The sequence below is a fragment of the Mesocricetus auratus genome, unplaced genomic scaffold (assembly GCF_017639785.1).
Source record: "Mesocricetus auratus isolate SY011 unplaced genomic scaffold, BCM_Maur_2.0 Super-Scaffold_100014, whole genome shotgun sequence".
In the NCBI taxonomy this organism is placed as follows: domain Eukaryota; kingdom Metazoa; phylum Chordata; class Mammalia; order Rodentia; family Cricetidae; genus Mesocricetus; species Mesocricetus auratus.
This window is the reverse complement of record NW_024429197.1, coordinates 22,885,720-22,904,205: the sequence shown is the minus strand read 5'-3', so window position 1 is coordinate 22,904,205 and position 18,486 is coordinate 22,885,720. Positions and strand designations below refer to the sequence as shown.

The 18,486-nt window shown below is 45.1% G+C and overlaps 1 pseudogene; it reads left to right on the top strand.

Annotated features, from left to right (window-relative positions):
- The first annotated feature begins 6,909 nt into the window (after nt 1-6,909).
- LOC101840961 lies at nt 6,910-7,872 on the top strand (annotated as a pseudogene).
- Nucleotides 7,873-18,486: the final 10,614 nt, after the last annotated feature.

Here is an 18,486-nt window from a genome sequence, read left to right as displayed (position 1 = left end):
TAGCTTCTCTGGGGTTGTAGATTTTAGCCTGGTTATCCTTTGCTTTTCATCTAATATCCACTTATGAGTAAGTAAATACTGTGTTTGTCTTTTTGGGTCTGGGTTACCTCACTCAGAATGGCTTCTTCTAGTTCAATTCTTTTGCTGGCAAATCAAGGTGTCATTGTTTTTTTTTTTAACCACTGAGTAGTACTCTACTGTGTAAATGTACCACATTTTCTTTATTCATTTTTTAGTTGAGGGGCATCTAAGTTGTTTCCAGGTTCTGGCTATTACAAATAATGCTGCTATGAACATAGTTGGGCAAATATCCTTGTGGTATAATTGTGAATCCCAAAAGCAGTATTGCTAGGTAGATTGATTCCCAATTTGACTTTTCTTCATGCTGACTTCTGGGGCGGTTGCTTGACTTCTATGGAGTAGGTCCAGCTCTGAGTATTCAGGAGCATTTTTTATTAGAGCCCAGGTACAGCTATTAGTTTGAACTCACACAATTAAGCATATGATAGACACAGCAGGTTCCACCTCACCCCCAGAAGCAGGTGGCCAGGCCCTGGAGTTGGTTCTACCATTCAGTAGCTGGGTGACCTTTGCCAAACTCCTTGTTTTCTAGATCACTGTTCCTTTATCTGTGCAGTGGGCATGTAGAATTATTCCCGGGAATCTCTGAGTGCTGCAGTTATTAAAAATATTGGACACATGAAGTCCCTTGGAGCAGCCATGTGACCCTGCTATATCTGTCTACCTTTTTGAGTCTTGATTACATCATATAGTTGTTTTTCTGCCATGCTGATGACATCCATGTCTAACTCAAATGGTGTGTGGATTTCTTTCTCTCCCTTTGAGCCCCTCCCTATAAATGTATAACAAAATCTCCATGACTAAAAACAACAGAGCCAGAGTGCCCGTGTCATTCTGTTTGTGCCACTCAATACATTCTGTCTGCTTCTCTCTGAACCTGTTTCCTTATTTATCCTGGTGGAGAAGAATCTCTGCCTGGACTCGACTCTCTCTCCAGAGCTGATGAGGATCAACAACAGGAGTGAGAAGAGTTGGGGTCAGAGCTGTGGAACAATGGTTAGCAACAGTACTGCAGGGACCAAGGTGCTTCTGAGTAGTGTTGATTGCCAATTACTAAGGTGTAAATACAAACAGCGTGGCCAATGTCATGGTTGCAACACATGCCACTGCACAGCAGCTGAAATTACATGCCATTATATAGTGTTCCAACCAGAAAATGCACCGCACTAAACAACTGATAAACGCAGAACACAGGAAAATGGAGTTTCTCATCAGGATGTGCAGAGTTCGCAACTTTCACTTTTTTATGCTATGATTTAAACTCTAACCTCAAGTATTGTATTTATTCAGGAGCTATAAAGTTGAGCTACATTCCAATATAATTTGTTTAATTATGATTTTATAATTAACCTTTACTATTGTCTATGTTTAAGGAGCAGCTTACAGGAATTGTAATCTCTTATCAATCAATCATTCTAACCAGGAAGACTTTATAATCCAGTCTTTTCCTTATGAATCATTAGGAAACCAAGACACAGACAGAAGGCAGGGATGGAGATAAAAGTTCATGGAATACCGTCCAGTACTCGGGGCAGGATGTTGACATCATCATATTTTATTTCTTTAGCCAGCCTAGAAGGTGAGAGGTTGCTATTGCAATTATACAGGAAACCAAGGCAGAGTAGACCAAGTTCAAAAGAACATCTCTAGAGCTTGATATATTTGAATCCAAATTCTTATTTGCATCCAAGAGACACGAGCCGTGTGTTTTCTCACTCCACTCTCATGAGGATGTCACTGCTGATTCCATGTTGATATGTCATGTTGCGGGATATTTGTTCACTGTGAAGAGGTATTGCTGGGATCAATATAATTGAAGTAAGCATTCAGGAGATCAGGAGATGCCATAGAGACATGGAGAGTCAGACATACAGAATGAAAGAAAGGTAAAAGGCCACATGACAAAATGTAGATTAATATAAGCAGATTCACTTAAGTTATAAGAGCTAGTGGAACAAGCCTAAGGTAAGGCTAAAAATAATAATTCATGTCATGATTTGGGAGCTCTTGGCCCAAAGAAAAATCTGCCTACAACGTCATAGTTGACACTTTCTTGTGTGTGTGTGTGTGTGTGTGTGTGTGCGCGCGCGCGCGCGCACGCGCGCGCGCACATTTTGACTGCACCTATGTGTGTATTCTACATGCATGACCGAATCCTGTGGAAATCAGAGGAGAGTAGTGGATCCTCTGGAACTGGAGATATAGATGGTTGTGAGCTGCCATGTTAGTGCTGAGAATCAAACCGGGTCTTCTGCAAGCCCAGTAAAGTACTCTTTTTCTCTGTGCTAACCCTCCAGTCCCCATTGTTGATGACTCTTTATTAGCACCAGGGTAGCTGGGTAATTTGCTCAGATATTACACAGCAGAGAATGGATGACTAAGATTGCCCAAAGGTAGCTGAGGAAGGAAGAGGCATGTAACTCAAACATGGCCTCATTGAGGATCAGGGCTCAGGGATTTGGACAGTAAAACAGGAATCAGAATGAAAACTTAAGTCCTTGACCTGTGAACCAGGTGACCAGGTTCCACCTCCTCTTCTCTGAGATGCTCTTACTTCCCAATTAGCCCAGAAAAGGGAACAGGTCACCACTCCTCCTCCTGTGGGTTTTTCCTCCTGCTCTTCCCTCCAAGGGTCTCACTTTAGTGCTCTTGTTCACAGCATCCAGGGATCATCTCAGCATCCCTACTGGGAACAGAAATGGCCCTTTTCCAACTCTCCCGGAGAGTCTCAGAGAGGAGGCAGGGTCATAAAACCTCAGCATCTGGTTCCACTGGGAAGAGATGAAGATGTGTGAGCTTACCTTTGTTAAGCAGGATTGTATAGGCTCCATCTTCAGGAGCTGGGGCTGGTCCACTTGCAGGGAAAGTGAGAGGTTCAGTACATCCAACTCTACAGCATCTTGCAATTTTTCTGGAGACTGAGCTGCCTAGAATCCCTTCTTTCTGGACTCAGTTGCTTTATGAGGCTCATTAGAGAAAGAAACAACTAGTCGGTGACAAAGTCCTTGGATTTACAAGTGGTAAGAGAGTTAATGGTGCTTGGCTTGTGGGTGGGGTCCAGGCAAGTGGGTATAGAGATAGTAATTAATGAAGCCATCCAAATCCAGGTCCCCTCTCTATGCATCTCAAACTCCACAGACCTCTTCCCTCGTCTGCCCTTCTTGTCTTTCTTTCTCAACTTTGTGTCTCTACTTCCTTCTTCCTTCCTCCCATTATTAATTTAATAAATATTTACAGTTTTGTCTGTTTCATATCATGTTGAGAAACAATGAATATGGAAACTTAATGATACAGAAAGTCATATCCATGAGAGAGTAGTGATGGTCAATATCTTTACAGGAGACACGACACAACAGAGACACAGCTTGACATTTTGTGGGCAGAGCAAACATAATCCTTTTGGGTGTGCATGGGGGAGTTTGCTGTAGGCTAGCCTGTCCTTAAACTCACAATATAGTCAAGTATATCATTGGACTCCTTGCCCTAAACCTTACAGATGCTGGTTTGTAGGCTGGAGACAATATGTGTAGCCTTAACTTGCATAGAAATCAGTCTTGATGTCTTCATCTGTGAATGCTGTGTCAGACTTGGACCAACAGTGCTTGTGGGACACTGTAAGTCAAGTCAGAGGCCACTGGGCTGGAAATCCCTAAATGGTGCCCCAATGCCGTAGAAATCACACCCCAAATGCTCTTTCCTTGGACTCTTCTTTTATTACTTTCCAGGGTCTCCCACATTTAGACAGGAGGTGAATCTCATCAGAAGAGCTTGTCTGTGTCTAGCCATCCAGCTCTGTCCTAGGAGGGCTCTGGATGTGCTGAGTCTCCATAAGCTCAACTGCATGGACAATGTGAAGGCCTTTCCTTCCTCACCTCCCCACTTCAGAGTCTGTTTGCCAGAAGCAGGGAAGGTGACTGAGAGCCAGGCTCTGATGTCACTCCACATAAACCCCCACTTCTCCTGTGCAGAGATTGTAATATGGAATAAGATGCCCTCTCTAGACTGTAGGTTTTCATCTATAGCACATAGGTAAGAATATTTCCTTCAGTGACCTGTTGTGTGATGTTAAGGTAAAGTTAGTGCAACAATAGCTGGGAATGTACAATTTTCCCAATAAATATTAGTTCTTTTTTATTTTTGCAAAGGTTAGGGAATCACCAACACAGGCACACTCCATCAGAGACAATTCTTAGTCTTGTGGGGTTTCAGTTAACAAAAGAGTAACAATGGGTTTGCTCAAGTTGTTTGATGTCAAAATTAATATCAAACACCTCTAGAATTCTTGAGATTGCAACTAGTCAATGAACAAGAAAAGCAGATGTCACCTACCTGGGTTGGGGGTGGGATGGGTAGCACAGCAGGGAAGGCTTCTTGGCAAACCTGAGTCCTGTTGTGGCCACAGTATGGGCAACACGATGTAAGAGGTGGTCCCCCCTCCTTGATGAGAATCTAAGCACATGTCTTACGGTATGAGAGGGGAAGAGGCATGAGGAGACCGGCAGTACTTGCATGGAGATTTGTGCATGGAGAGATTGCAGACAGAGGAGACAGGTGTGCAGTGACTGGGCTTGGGAGCTGTCAAAAGGATTTAACATGGGTCAAATAAGAGCCGTGTGATTTCCTTTAAAAACTGCTGTTATCGACCACATGCAGAACTTTTGATGCAGGCAAATTGCCAGCAGTGAGATGGGGAAATGGACTCAAAGTCCTGCCCCTACACAAGAAACTATTTGTAGTTGATACTTGCTAGGAAAGGTACAATCTGTTTTTTTCCATTAGAGTGTCACTGTGGGTATCAGTTATACTCCAGGGCAAGGCCTCATGTCTGGGGGTAATTGACCAATAGGAAACTGACTCCATGGTTTTGTTTTGACTTTCTTTAATTTTTTTAAAAGATGTTGCTTTTTGTCTTGAAAGAGAATATAGGAGGAGAAAGAACATGAAGTTGTGTGGGGAGGATCTTGGAAAATTTGGAGGAGGGGAAGAATGTGATCTAAATATATTGACTGAAATACTTTTAAAAATTAAAATAAAAAGACTGTACTGAAAGAGGAAAATTAAGAGGCAAGGGGCAGGCACATGGAGACGCTGATGCAGAAATGCTGGGAGAGATGAAGGAAGGGCTCCTGACCTGGGTTGAAAGGAAGGACAGCTGTGAGGGTTCTGAGCAGTCAGGAGAGGAGATGAGGACAGGGAAGTGAAGACTGGGATGTCTAGAAGTCTCTTTCATATTTCTACTCCCATTGAAAGCAATTCCCACCTTAACCATTATCTTGCTGGTTAGCATGGCTGGTACCATAGTTCAGATTATTGTGAGCAGTGTTTGGAAATTTTCTTTACGTTTTTCCTTGAACATACATTTGTAGGTGCCTTTGTGTTTACATATTGTTTCAGAAATAGAGTTGATATTTGCATTGCTAGGCAGTGAATTAAATATGTTCAACCTTACAGAACACAGCCAGGCACACGCTAACGGGATCATTTTAATTTAATCTCCCATTGGATCCAGTCACTCTTGTCAATCCTAGCTATCTGTTGTTGCAGCCATGCTGGTAGGTGTGTGGTGTTGTGAGATTGAGAAGAGGGGGTGGGCGTTGGCACTGTGGTATTCTCCAATTTTCAGATGAGTAATGGTGCTGAGAATATTAACCTCATCAGTGCTCACAGACAGCTGTCTTGGGAAATGCCCTGTGGATATTGTTAATTATTCCATTGGAACATCTGTTTTATACTATATTTTTACTAATTCTTTTTTATAATATTTTCAGTACTTCTTTTTTACTTATTGTAGCTCACCAATACTTTTTGTCTCTCCTTGTAAAACATTCTTTTGAAAAAAGTCTTACCTTTGCTTCCCCTAAAAATGATAGAAATATTTTATCAGGTCTGACTCCAAGAAATCGGTTGCTTTAGATTTAGCACTTAAAGCTACAGTACACCTAGAACTGATTGTTTTGGTGCAAAGGGAGGCAAGAGCAAAAAAGGAAGAAATACTTTTCTCCTCACATTTCCACGTGATCCTTCAGCAGTCCTTAGGATGACTACAGTGTCCCCAGTGCATTGGACACACGAACTTCTGTTATTACTCATAGGACTGTATGTGTCTGGGACACAGGAACTGTGTCTGACTAATTTGTTCTGCCTCCTTCATCTACTTGTTTACTCTCTGCTTTGCATATGTCTGTGGTGTGTGTGTGTGTGTGTGTGTGTGTGTGTGTGTGTGTGGTCAGAGAGTGACGGTATCGTTCCTCAATTGCTCTCACCTTATTCCTTGAGACAGGGTCTTCCTGTTGAACCCAGTGCTCACCACATCATCTACTGTGATTAGCCCTCTTATTCTGGGGATCCCCTTTCTCTACCCTCCCAGAGATGAAATGGGAGTATGAGACTGCAAATGACGGGTCATGTGTTACATGGTGTTTCCAGGAGTTCTGTCGGATGCTTTAGATATTCATCATACTCCTGAGACATGAGTGTCATCAGCCTCACTTGATAGATGAACAGACTGAGGTTCAGCAACTTGAGAAGAGTGCACAGAACCTGCAATGTGCTCAGAATCACACACAGCCTTTCTTAATTAAAAATTATTATTTTACGTATATGGGTTTTTTCCTACCTGCATGTCTGTGAATTATGTGTATGCCTGGTCTGAGGTGAGAAGAGGGAGTCAGATTGCCTGGAACTGGAGTCACAGACAGCTCTGAGCTGTGTGGTTCCCTGGAACAGCAGTCAGTGCTCTTAACTTTGAGCCATCTCAGCAGCCTGTATCTCCCCTTTCTGCCTCTATAGCTGGCATGTGACAGGTGATACATAGATGAATGTGATTCTCTTACAGTCAGCACCATGTGGATGACTCCAGGGCAGAACCAAAGCTGGGTTTCTGAGTTTATCCTGCTTGGCTTCTCCAGTGACCCCACAACCAACAGCATCCTCTTCACTGTGTTCCTTCTCATCTACCTGAGCTCAGTCATGGGCAATGGGCTCATCATCATGCTGGTCTGAATGGACACACAGCTGCACACGCCCATGTACTTCTTCCTCTGTATCCTCTCCCTGTTAGATATGTGCTATGTCACCACCACCATGCCCCAGATGTTGGTGCATCTTCTTGCTAAATCCCAGACTATCTCCTTTGCTGGCTGCTGGCTACAGATGTATGTGTTCGGTGCCCTGGCTACTACTGAGAGCACCTTCTTTGTTGTCATGGCTTATGACAGATATGTGGCCATTTGCTACCCATTGCATTATACTGTCATCCTCAACTGGGGACTGTGCATACAGTTGGCGTCCGGGACTTGGATTTGTGGTTTCTTCTTCTCTGTGTTACATACTTTCTTTACCATGAGTCTGCCATACTGTGGGTCTAACAGGGTTAGTCACTATTTCTGTGACAGCCCTTCAGTGCGTAGCCTTGCTTGCATGGATACCCACCTCATTGAGATGGTGGACCGAGTCTTGAGTGTTTTTCTGGTTGTTACTCCTGTTTCCCTCATTGTGGCCTCCTACATTCTTATTGCCAAGGCAATTTTCAAGATTAAGTCCACCCAAGCCCGCTGCAAGGCTTTCTCTACTTGTGCCTCCCACCTGACTGTGGTCACATTCTTCTATGGTCCAGCCTCTTACATCTACATGAAACCCAATTCCAGCTACTCCCCTGAGAGAGACAAACAGATTTCACTCTTTTACAATGCCTTCACAGCCTTGCTCAACCCTGTGGTCTACAGTCTGAGAAACAAAGATATCAAGAGAGCATTTCTCAAGGTGATGGGGCATGGTAGGGTGGACTACTAAACCAGGATCCAGGCTAAGCTGAGTTAGAGTAGTCAATTTTTAAGAAATGATTAGTGTCTTTATGTATGTAACTGACCTGTGTGTTTGAACTAACATAGTAATTAGTAATTGAACAAACCACCTTGAAACCATGGTGGCTGTATTGATTGACAGGCTACACTATGGTATAATTCAAAATACCTCAGTAATCTCAATGGATAACACCTGTAGAGATTTATTCATTTAAGATATTTTTATTCATTCTTTTGGAATTGAACATTACACACCCCTATCCCACAAATTTCCATATCTGCCCTCTAACCTTGAGACTTCTCCCCAGAAGAAAATTAAAAATTAAAATAAAAACCCAGCGTCTTGCTGACCCATCTGTGTAATGACCTGTTTATCACTTGCATGCTTCTCTCATACAACCGTCACAGCTGTTGCAGCTCCCGATCTTCAGGACTGTACCACTCTGCTCCCCTGTCTTTCCTGCACCTCCATCACATTCTCTCTTCACATTGGCATTAAAGATCTTCTGTGTCACACAACACACCCTTTCCCCACACAGCCTTACTTGCAAATGTTCATTGCAATGAATCATTGTTCTGATTCAAGGACTCTGGCTTCTGCTACAGCGCTAATACTGGACCCTCACCAAGACTCCTCTCCAATATCCTATTGTTGCCTTATTGTCATGGAGATCCTGTGGCTATAGTTCCACAGGACAGGCTCCTTCACATTCTCCAGCAGCTCATAGATGGGGTAGATGTTGGAGTGGGCCAAGTCAGGACCCCTGATCTGGGTTTGGGTGGTAGCTGAGTTGTTCAGCCCAGGTCTCCACCAAGCCTCACTCCAACAAGGGGTGGGGCCAGTTCTTTCTGACTCCTAGAGAGGTGGGGCTAATCCCCCTACATGCCATTGCCTAGGATGCCTTGCAACTCCGGGTAAGAGGCTAGGCCAGAGCTCTTGCAAGTTGCAGCCTGCAAGGGGCAGGGCCAGCTCTCCTGTTGGTGGTGGCTGTTTAGGGGCGAGACCAGCTCTCCCACATCCACATCAGTACGGGTGCTGCAGGTCAGTGAGGGATGGGGCCAGCTCTCCCAAGTGCAGTAGCTGGCAAGGGACAGGACCAGCTCTCCTGCAGCTGATGAGGGCGGAGAAGATCAGCATGGCACTCAGACATCAACATGTCTTCAGGTGGAAGCCCAGACTACGCTCATCTGCATGACCTTTTGTGGTAATCTGGGCCTCGGACGTAAACACAGACCCTGGCCTCTGTTGGTCTCAGACCCATACATGGCTGTGGATATACATTGTTTATCATCTAATAAAGACACCATGATCAGAATGCAAAGCTAGCCATAGCTATAAAAGCTGGGGAGTGGTGGCACACACCTTTAATCCCAGTCCTCAGCAGACAGAGGCAGATGGATCTCTATGAGTTCAAGCCCACTCAGGACTATATGAGAATGAATCAGTCTAAAAGAGAAACAGAGCTCACATCTTTAATTCCAGCTGGGGAGGTATATAAGATAGGAGCATGGCATTCAGTATTCAGTCTTCTGACAATTAGTCTCCAGCCATGTTGAGGACAGGATCCCCTTCCAGCCTTGGTAGAGGTAAGAGCTCTTTGCTTGTTTGATCTTCATCTTGAACTCTGATATCTGTCTGGGTTTTTATTATTTATGATACACATGGCCCTTGGCAGCAGCCCAGGACCAAGATTATCCTGGCCTCAGGTAGTTGCATCGGCTGCTCCTACAGACCTGTTCCTCACCACCATTGTATCTCCAGTTCCTCCTTTTTCAACAGTGCATGAACTGCTCCCCTTTGCTTTCTCTCCCATCTATCCACCACATACTTTTGTCTTTCCCGTCTTTCCAACACATATTTGTTCATCATAGTGTTGCGCACTGTTGCCCACTACATAGTGTCACCTTGGGGCCAGAGAGTCACTATTTAAGAAAGGGACAGTATCTTTATGTAACTGACCCACGTGTTTAAACCAACGCAGTACTTAATAACTGGGGCAAACTGCTGTGAAACCCAGGCGGTTGTCTTGATTGACATACTGTACAATTACAAACACCTTTGTAATCTGACTGGATTACAGCTACAAAGATTCATTTGTTGCTCATGTTTGCAGCTGTAGATTGGGAGTGACCTTCTATCCTTTCGCATCTATTCTGGAGGAACTGTAGCACAAATTGTAGTTGTTCTTAATAAGAAAAATCTGGAGTCAGATATTGGGGCAAATACTGAAAAACCAGAGACAAAGGAGCAAGCCACTAGTTCTTACCTTCACCAAATTCTCAGGCCAAAAGGGCAGACCTGTCCTATGAATCTTCAGACTGAATGCTCGACCCTATCTCTAGGAATCCCCAGAATGAATGCTCAGACTGGATGCTGTCTCTATGAAAACTCAGACTAAATGCTGTCTCTATGGAACATCAGACTGAATGCTCGAGCTCCTATCTCCTCCTGCCTTATATTTCTCTCTTTGCCTAGCCATATCACTCCTGTCTCCACCTCCCTAGTACTGAGATTAAAGACATGGGATTCCCATGTACTGCGATTAAAGGCTGAGTCATCACTGCCTGTCTCTGTTTCTCTTTTAGACTGGATCAATCTCATGTAGCCCATGGCTTGAACTCACAGAGATCCACCTGTCTCTGTCTCCCAAGTGCTGGATTAAAGGTGTGTGCCACCACTGCCTGGCCTCTATGGCTAACTAGTGTGGTTAGCTCCACACAATGATCTTCAGACAAACTTCGTTAGAGCACAAACAAAATATCACCACAAGGAATCTTGTATCATCATGTCATCCTAGAAAAGAAGGAAAGATACAGTAGACAAACTCACAATGACTCAGCTTCCCAAGAATGACCTGTTTCTCTTTCCACACATTTATTTTATTTTTGACCAAAACGAGTAGTATGGCCCATCCTGAGAGCAGGAGGTGGGAATATTTTGTCTTTAGAGAAGTAACGTAAGTTCTGTGGTTCATGGACTGATATGTTGTTGCCTCTACCTAGAAGGTAACAAGTAATACACATTATGTAACCTGGTGTAGTTCCCAGAACACAACAGCATACCTCTAAACCAATACAAAACCTGATTCTATGGATTCCATGATTGTAGAGACAGCAGAAGTTTAAGAGGCTGAGGCGCTATATGCTAAGTAGCACAGCATATATTGTCAGGACAGAATTAAGCTGATAGATTGTGGAACAGAGCAAATATAGCTCAGAGAACTAACTTCACACATAAATTCAGTGTGGTCTATGGGGAATCATGATGACCTCTTCTGTCAAATGATGAAATGTTGCAAGTGAAGGGAGCTATTTCTCATCAGAACCTTCCAACTTCTGCTCCAATTTCAGGTAGCATCCAAGGGTACATCCCACCCTTGACTGCTGATTTCTAGCTCCCTTTCTACCCTGTTGTCCTATTTTGACAGGAAGAGGAAAGGGTCTCAAAAGCAGGTAACATCCTAAGAATATAGTCTTTTGATTTCTAGCTCCCTTTCTACCCTGTTGTCCTATTTTGACAGGAAGAGGAAAGGGTCTCAAAAGCAGGTAACATCCTAAGAATATAGTCTTTTGATACTTGAACCACAAACCTTCCAATGACCATGTGAACTCAGTCTCCCATCTCTCTCTTTTTATCTATCTATCTATCTATCTGTTACAGATATTATATACTTAAATACACACAAATATCTTCCATTTTGGTTTTTGAGACAGGGTTTAGCTGTGTAACAACTCTGGCTATCCTGGAACTCCCTTTATAGACCAGGCTAGTCTTGAACTCACAGAGATTCACCCGTCTCTGCCTCCCAGTGCTCAGATTAAAGGCATGTGCCACCATGCCTGGCTCTTTTGTTTCCTTTAATCATTATTTTTGTTTCACTGATGCCCATAATTAACTGGACACCCATGTACTGGATCACAAAACTGGCATCATCAAATATCTGTGTGCTCACACAGATATTTCTAGTAATCTATGAAAGTACAAGTAGCCAACATGAGAAAGGGATCTGTGTGTATCCTTCTTGGAAATAGGAAAAAGTGGTAAAATGTTTCTTTCTCATCTGAATCTACATCTGAGGTGTCCTCATTAGGAAAGTATAAAAGAGTTAAGTGGATGGGTTGGTATTTTCTGCAGATACCTCTCAGCCCCTTCCATGGCCATCTTCTTGTCATGGTCATCTTCACTGTCAACTCTTCTGGGTTTAGAATCACCATGGAACACCCCCTCTGGATGTTGTGAGAATGTTTTCAGAAAGGTGTAACTGGTGTGTGGTGCTCCACCTTGATTGTGGTTGTCACCTTTCCAGGGGCTGGGGTCCTAGAATCTATAAAAGAAAAGAGTGGTCTGAGCCAGGGCATCCATCTGTCTACTTCCTGACTGGGAACACAACGTGACCCTGAGTCTGCTCCTACTTCCATGCCCTCCCTGTCATTGCTGACTACGCTCCTAGATTCTCAGTCTAAAGAAGCCCTTCCTCGAGTGGCTTGAGTCAGGTGTTTTTATTATAGTAACAAGGAACAAAACTAATAACTTGTCCAATGAACAGATGACTACCAGGCTCAGGTGTCAAGGATGGAGGCTACACATGTGCTCAGCAGCATGGCTACCAACTGGCTTATAAGCAGACCTGGCTTCACCCTCCTTTGCTTCTGTTCTTTGCTTGTTAAACATTTGGCATCCCACACCAAGTGTGACATCTTACTATGCAAAGCTTTGTCTTAGACACTGGTGTATTACCAGCTCTACATTTCAGTTTCCTTACCTGGGAATCCAGGTCAGGAATATTCATATGGATGTTTCAGTCTGGAAATGAGTTACTTTAAGTTATCACTTAGAAGACTAAGAAACATTCTTAGATATTGTCCTTATTGTGATCATCACCATCATCCTTCTTTAGAGCTGTTGCCTCTATCATTTAACCACATCCTCTTAGCTTGAAAGATCTGTGTGTCAATCTCTTGGACCAGCATCCTCTAGGTTTGTGAGATCTGTGTGTCAATCTCTTGGTTTACACAAGATTACAGCTTTGAGGTCCAACCTATAGGACTTGTGATAGTAATGACACACAGGTCAGTCCTGTGACAGGCTAATTATTGTCGGACAGCAACACAGATCTTCCTTAAAATACCAGAGAACAAAGCAGAAGAGAGATCCCGGGTGATGGATAGGGCCCACAGCTGGAAGGGGGCACCTGGATTGATGGATAGAGCCCACATCTGGGAGGGGTATCTGGGGAGATGGATAGGGCCCGCAACTGGAAGGCCACACAATGAAGGGTCCAGAATCCCACAGTAGCCTACATTTTTGAGAACCACTTTTTGGGGGGAGGTGAGACTTCAGATTTTATAACTATGAAGAAGAAATAACTGGAGTTGTTGACCTAAATGGCCCTTTCTGACTCAGAGAACAGAAAAATGCTCAACACCAGCATCACTGACTCTCTCATGTTTGGCTATAGCAAAGACTCAGTGTCTGTCATCAACCTTCACATTTGTGAAATGGGGACTCTAACATATTAGTCACAGGCCTGCTATAAGGACCTGATGAGGAAACATTTGTGAAAATGCTTTGTAAGCTGTGACTTTTAATGTGATATCCCAAAGGACCATTTCAAAGCCTTCAGTGATTTGTAATAGCACAGCCTCTTGCTATTCCCCCCAGCTTCCTTCTCCCTCCATGTGGAATGGGCTCCCAAAGTCCATTCATATGCCAGGGATAAATACTGATCTATTAACCAAGGCCCCATAGATTGCCTAGGCCTCCTCACTGACACCCACATTCAGGGGGTCTGGATCAGTCCCATGCTGGCCTCTCAGCCATCAGTCTGGGGTCCATGAGTTCCCCCTTGTTCAGGTCAGCTGTTTCTGTGGGCTTCACCAGTCCAGTCTTGACCTCTCTGCTCATCACTCCTCCCTCTCTGAAACTGGGTTCCAGGAGTTCAGTTCAATGTTTAGCTGTGGGTGTCTGCCTCTGCTTCCATCAGCCACTGGATGAAGACTGTAGGACGGCATATAAGGTAGTCATCAATCTCATTATTGGGGAAGGGTATTTAAGGTAGCCTCTCCACTATTGCTTAGATTGCCAGTTGGTGTCATCCTTGTGATCTCTGGAAATCTCACTAGTGCCAGATCTCTCCTCAAACCTATAATGGCTTCTTTTATTATGGTATCTCTCATCCTGCTCTCCTCAATTCTTCCCCTGACTCAAACTTCCTGCTCCCCATGTCTTCCTCTCCCCTCCTTTTCTCCCCCCTCTTTCTCCCAGCTTTCTCTACTCTCCCTCCATGCTCCCAATCTGCTCAAAAGATCCTGTCTCATTCCCATTCTCCGAGGTACCATGTATATCTCTCTTAGGGTCCTCCCTGTTTCCCAGACTCTCTGGTGGCAGGATTGTAGGCTGGCAATCCCCTGATCCATGTCTAAAATCCATATATGAGTGAATACATACCATGTTTGTCTTCTTGTGGCTGGGTTACCTCCCTCAGGATGGTTTCTTCTAGTGCCATCCATTTGCCTGCAAATTTCAGGATTCCATTGGTTTTTCTGCTGAATAGTACTCCATTGTGTAAATGTACCACATTTTCTCTATCCACTCTTCAGTTGAGGGGCATCTAGGTTGTTTCCAGGTTCTGGCTATTACAAATAATGCTGCTACGAACATAGTTGAACAGATGTCCTTATTGTATGAATTTGCATCTTTTGGATATATGCCTAAGAGTGGCATTGCTGGATCTTGTGGTAGACTGATTCCCATCTCCATACTGATTTCCAAAGTGACTGTACAAAGGACCCATGGGGGAGGGCCTAGACCTTGTCCCGATTATATGACAGACTTTGGAGATCCCCCATGGAGGGCCTCACCCTCCCTAGGGAGCAGAGGGAGAATGGGGTGGGGGGACTTGGGAGGTTGGTGGAAGGCGGAGGAGGAGGGGAGGGAAAGGTAGCTGGGATTGACATGTGAAGCAAGCATGTTTTTAATTTAAAGAAAAAAAGAAAAAAAACAGAGAGCTGGGCAATAAGAAACGTTAAAAAGAAAAAAGAAAAGTACAATGAAAGGGAAGCAACAAGGGTAAAGATAAACCTCATGTTGATGGGATCACAAGTCTAGTGTAGGTTAAAAAACATGTTTTGCGCCGGGCGGTGGTGACACACGCCTTTAATCCCAGCACTCGGGAGGCAGAGGCAGGCGGATCTCTGTGAGTTCGAGGCCAGGCTGGACCGACAACCTCCAAAACAATACAAAGAAACCCTGTCTCATAAAAAACAACAAAAAAAACATGTTTTGCACATAGTTTCATGGTGGTATCTGGGCCTTGGCTGCAGCCATGGGACCTGATTGTTCCACTGCCTTGATGCAGCTGTGGACATTTGTGTTGATGTCTATGGCTCCTATCACCACTGACGACCTTGTGGACATACAGAGTCTGGGCCACTACCTGTGTCCATGTTGATGTCCAAGGGATGTGCTCCCACAGGGGCCATGCCAATCCAGGATTCCTGCTTCACCACCCAGGCCCGTAGGATGTCTGGGGCAGACTGCTGCCTGGGATGGCCCTGCTGTGGCTGGGCTCTGAGTTGACATCCATGGCTCCTGTTGCCACTGAAGATCAGAGGCCTGCAGTCTGGGCCAACACCTAAGACCATGTTGGCTGTAGAAGTTCAAGCTGCCTCTGGGGCCATATAGACATGGGTGGCCTATCCTTCCAGGGCCAAGGTGTCATCCAGACCTGAACCATGGCCATATGCCATATCTGGGTCTGTGGCCTTATCACAACTAGGATCTGTGTCAATGTCCATAGCTCCTGTTACCAATTGAGGGCTAAGTGGATGTCTGGGGTGTGGGCTGCCACATGAAGACATATTGGTATTTGGAGGATAGTCACTAGGGTCATGTTGATCTGGGCTCTCTGCAATACTAACAAGGGCCTTGAGGAAATCTGGACCTTTTGCTATTGACAAGGACTATGTCTGGGTCTGTGGTCATACCACAGCCCGAGTCAGTCTGTGCTGATGTCTATGACCTGTGACCTGTGTGCCACAAAAGGCCACACGGACACACAGGAACTGGGCCTCCACCTGTGGCCTTATTGGTGTCCAAGGAAGCACTGTTACAGGGCCCACATAGAGCTGAGTAACATGTGCTATTCCCCAGGGCTATGGCATTGTCCAGGCCTAAGTTGCTGCCCCTCACTGGCTGCAGCACTCCAGAGAGTGGGCCCTGCACCCAGCCTGGGCAGCACGGTAAAGCCAACCCCATTGTTGGGGATGCAGGTGATCTGGCCCCACCCTTCATCTGCCATATGGTAGAGTGGGAGAGGGGGAGATGCTCTTCCCCCTCCCCTGCCGTTTATTGCCGGTGTTGGGTTCAAGAGCTGGCCCTAAAATCGTGAGAGGGGAGAATTGGCACTGCCTCCTGTTGGTACTCAGGAGAGCAGGCTCTGCACTTTGCCTGGGCAGCACAGTAGAGCTGACCCTGTTGTTGGGGGTGGGTGAGCTGGTCCAGAGGGCAGGAGAGCAGGAGGACTAACTTCACCCCCTCATCTGTCATATGATGGTACCCATGAGAAAAAAAGCCCTCCCTCCCTTATCCCTTGCCACCCATGACAGGCAGGAGAACCAGCCTCGGGAGCACGAGAACAGAACTGGCCGTGCCCCTTACCAGCTGTAGCACATGGGAGAGTGGGCATGGCACCTTGCCTGGGCAGCAAACTAGAGCTGACTCTGTTGGCGTGGCACAGGTGAGTCAGGTCTGTGGGCATGAGAGCAGGAGAGCTGCCCCAAACCCTTCTTAGTATGCCACGGGGTGGCAAGGTAAGGGAAATATGCCCCCTCCCTGACGCCTAAGACACGTGGGAGAGCCAACCTTGGGAACATGAGAATGGAAGAGATAGATGGCCCTGCTCCTCACTAAGTGGAGTCATTCAGAGAGCAGGCCCTGTACCTTCCTGGGGCAAAGCAATAGAGAGAAGAATGGCATACCAGAATGAATTAAAAAGAAGTACTCAATGGATGGCACTAGAAGAAACCATCCTGAGTGAGGTAACACAGTCACAAAAAGAGAAACATGGCATGTACTCTCTCATATATGGATTTTAAACATAGATCTGGGGAGTGCTAGCCTACAATCCCATGGCCAGAGTTTGGGAAACAGAACCTTCATTCAGTGGCTGATGGAAGAAGAGGCAGACTCCCACGGCTAAGCACTGAACTGAACTCAAGGAATCCAGTGACAGAGAGGGAGGACTGAAGACCAAAGTGGTTAAGACTGGGCTGGTTTAACCCCCAGAAACAGATGACCTGACAAGGGTTAGCTCTTGAATCCCAGACTGATGCCTGGGAATCCAGCATGGGACTGATCAAGACCCCCTGAATGTGGGTGTCAGTGAGGAGGCTTAGGTAATCTATTGAGCCTTGGGTAGTAGATCAGTGTTTATCCTGGGTATACAAATGGCCTTTGAGTGCCCACCCAACAATGAAAGATGTACTGTCACCCTGGACTCTTGGGGGAGGGTCTAGGCCCTGCCCTGGATGAAATGACAGACTATGGGCACCCCCATGGTGGGCCTCACCCTCCCTGGGGAAATGAGGGGATATTGGAGAGGTTGGTGGGAGGGTGTGGGAGGAGGGGAGGGAAAGGGAGAGGGACCTGGAATTGATATGTGAAGCAACCTTGTTTCTAATTTAAATTTAAATTTAAAAAAATTTTTTAAAAAGTATTTATTGGCCATTTGGGTTTCTTACTTTGAGCATGTCTATTCAGTTCATTATCCCAGTTATTGTTGGATGATTTGGTTTGTTGGCACCTAATTTTGCAATTCTTTGTGTATCCAACATATCAATCCCCTGTGTGATGTGTAGTTAAAGGAGTTTGTTTATCATTAAAACAAAAAACCCGCCGGGTGGTGGTGGCGTACGCCTTTAATCCCAGCACTTGGGAGGCAAAGGCAGGCGGATCTCTGTGAGTTCGAGGCCAGGCTGAACCGACAGCCTCCAAAACAATACAGGGAAACCCTGTCTCGTAAAACCAAAAAAAAAAACCCACAGACAGATATTGGGGCTCAAGCTGAAGATCAGAAAAGCAAAGCAGTCAGCCACTAGAGATTTCTCACCTCTACCAATGCTCAGACCAAAGGGACAATTGTGTCTTCTGATTGCATCTCCAAACTGCATGACTCTCCACCAACCCTGAGAATCCTAGACTGCTGCATCTCCTCAATGTGGCTGGAGACTACTTCCTCAAGACTGACTTTGCTTCTTCCTTATATACCTTTCTATTCCCAGCCATATCACTCTTGCCTCCACCTCTCTAGTACTGGGATTAAAGGCATGTGATCCCAACTGTTAGGATCACCTTTGTGTGTGCAGCTTTGCAGCTTCTCTTTTAGACTGGATCAATTTTGTGTAGCTCAGTGTGACCTTGAACTAACAGAGATCTATCTGCCTCTGTCCTAAAAGATGTGTACCACCATTGCCTGGTTCTATGGCTAGCTAGTACCGCTGCTGGGATTAAAGGTGTGTATCACCACTGACTGACCCCTGTGGCTTGTGACTAGCTTTGCATTCTGAACTCTCAGGCAAGCTTTAGTAAATCATAAATATTATT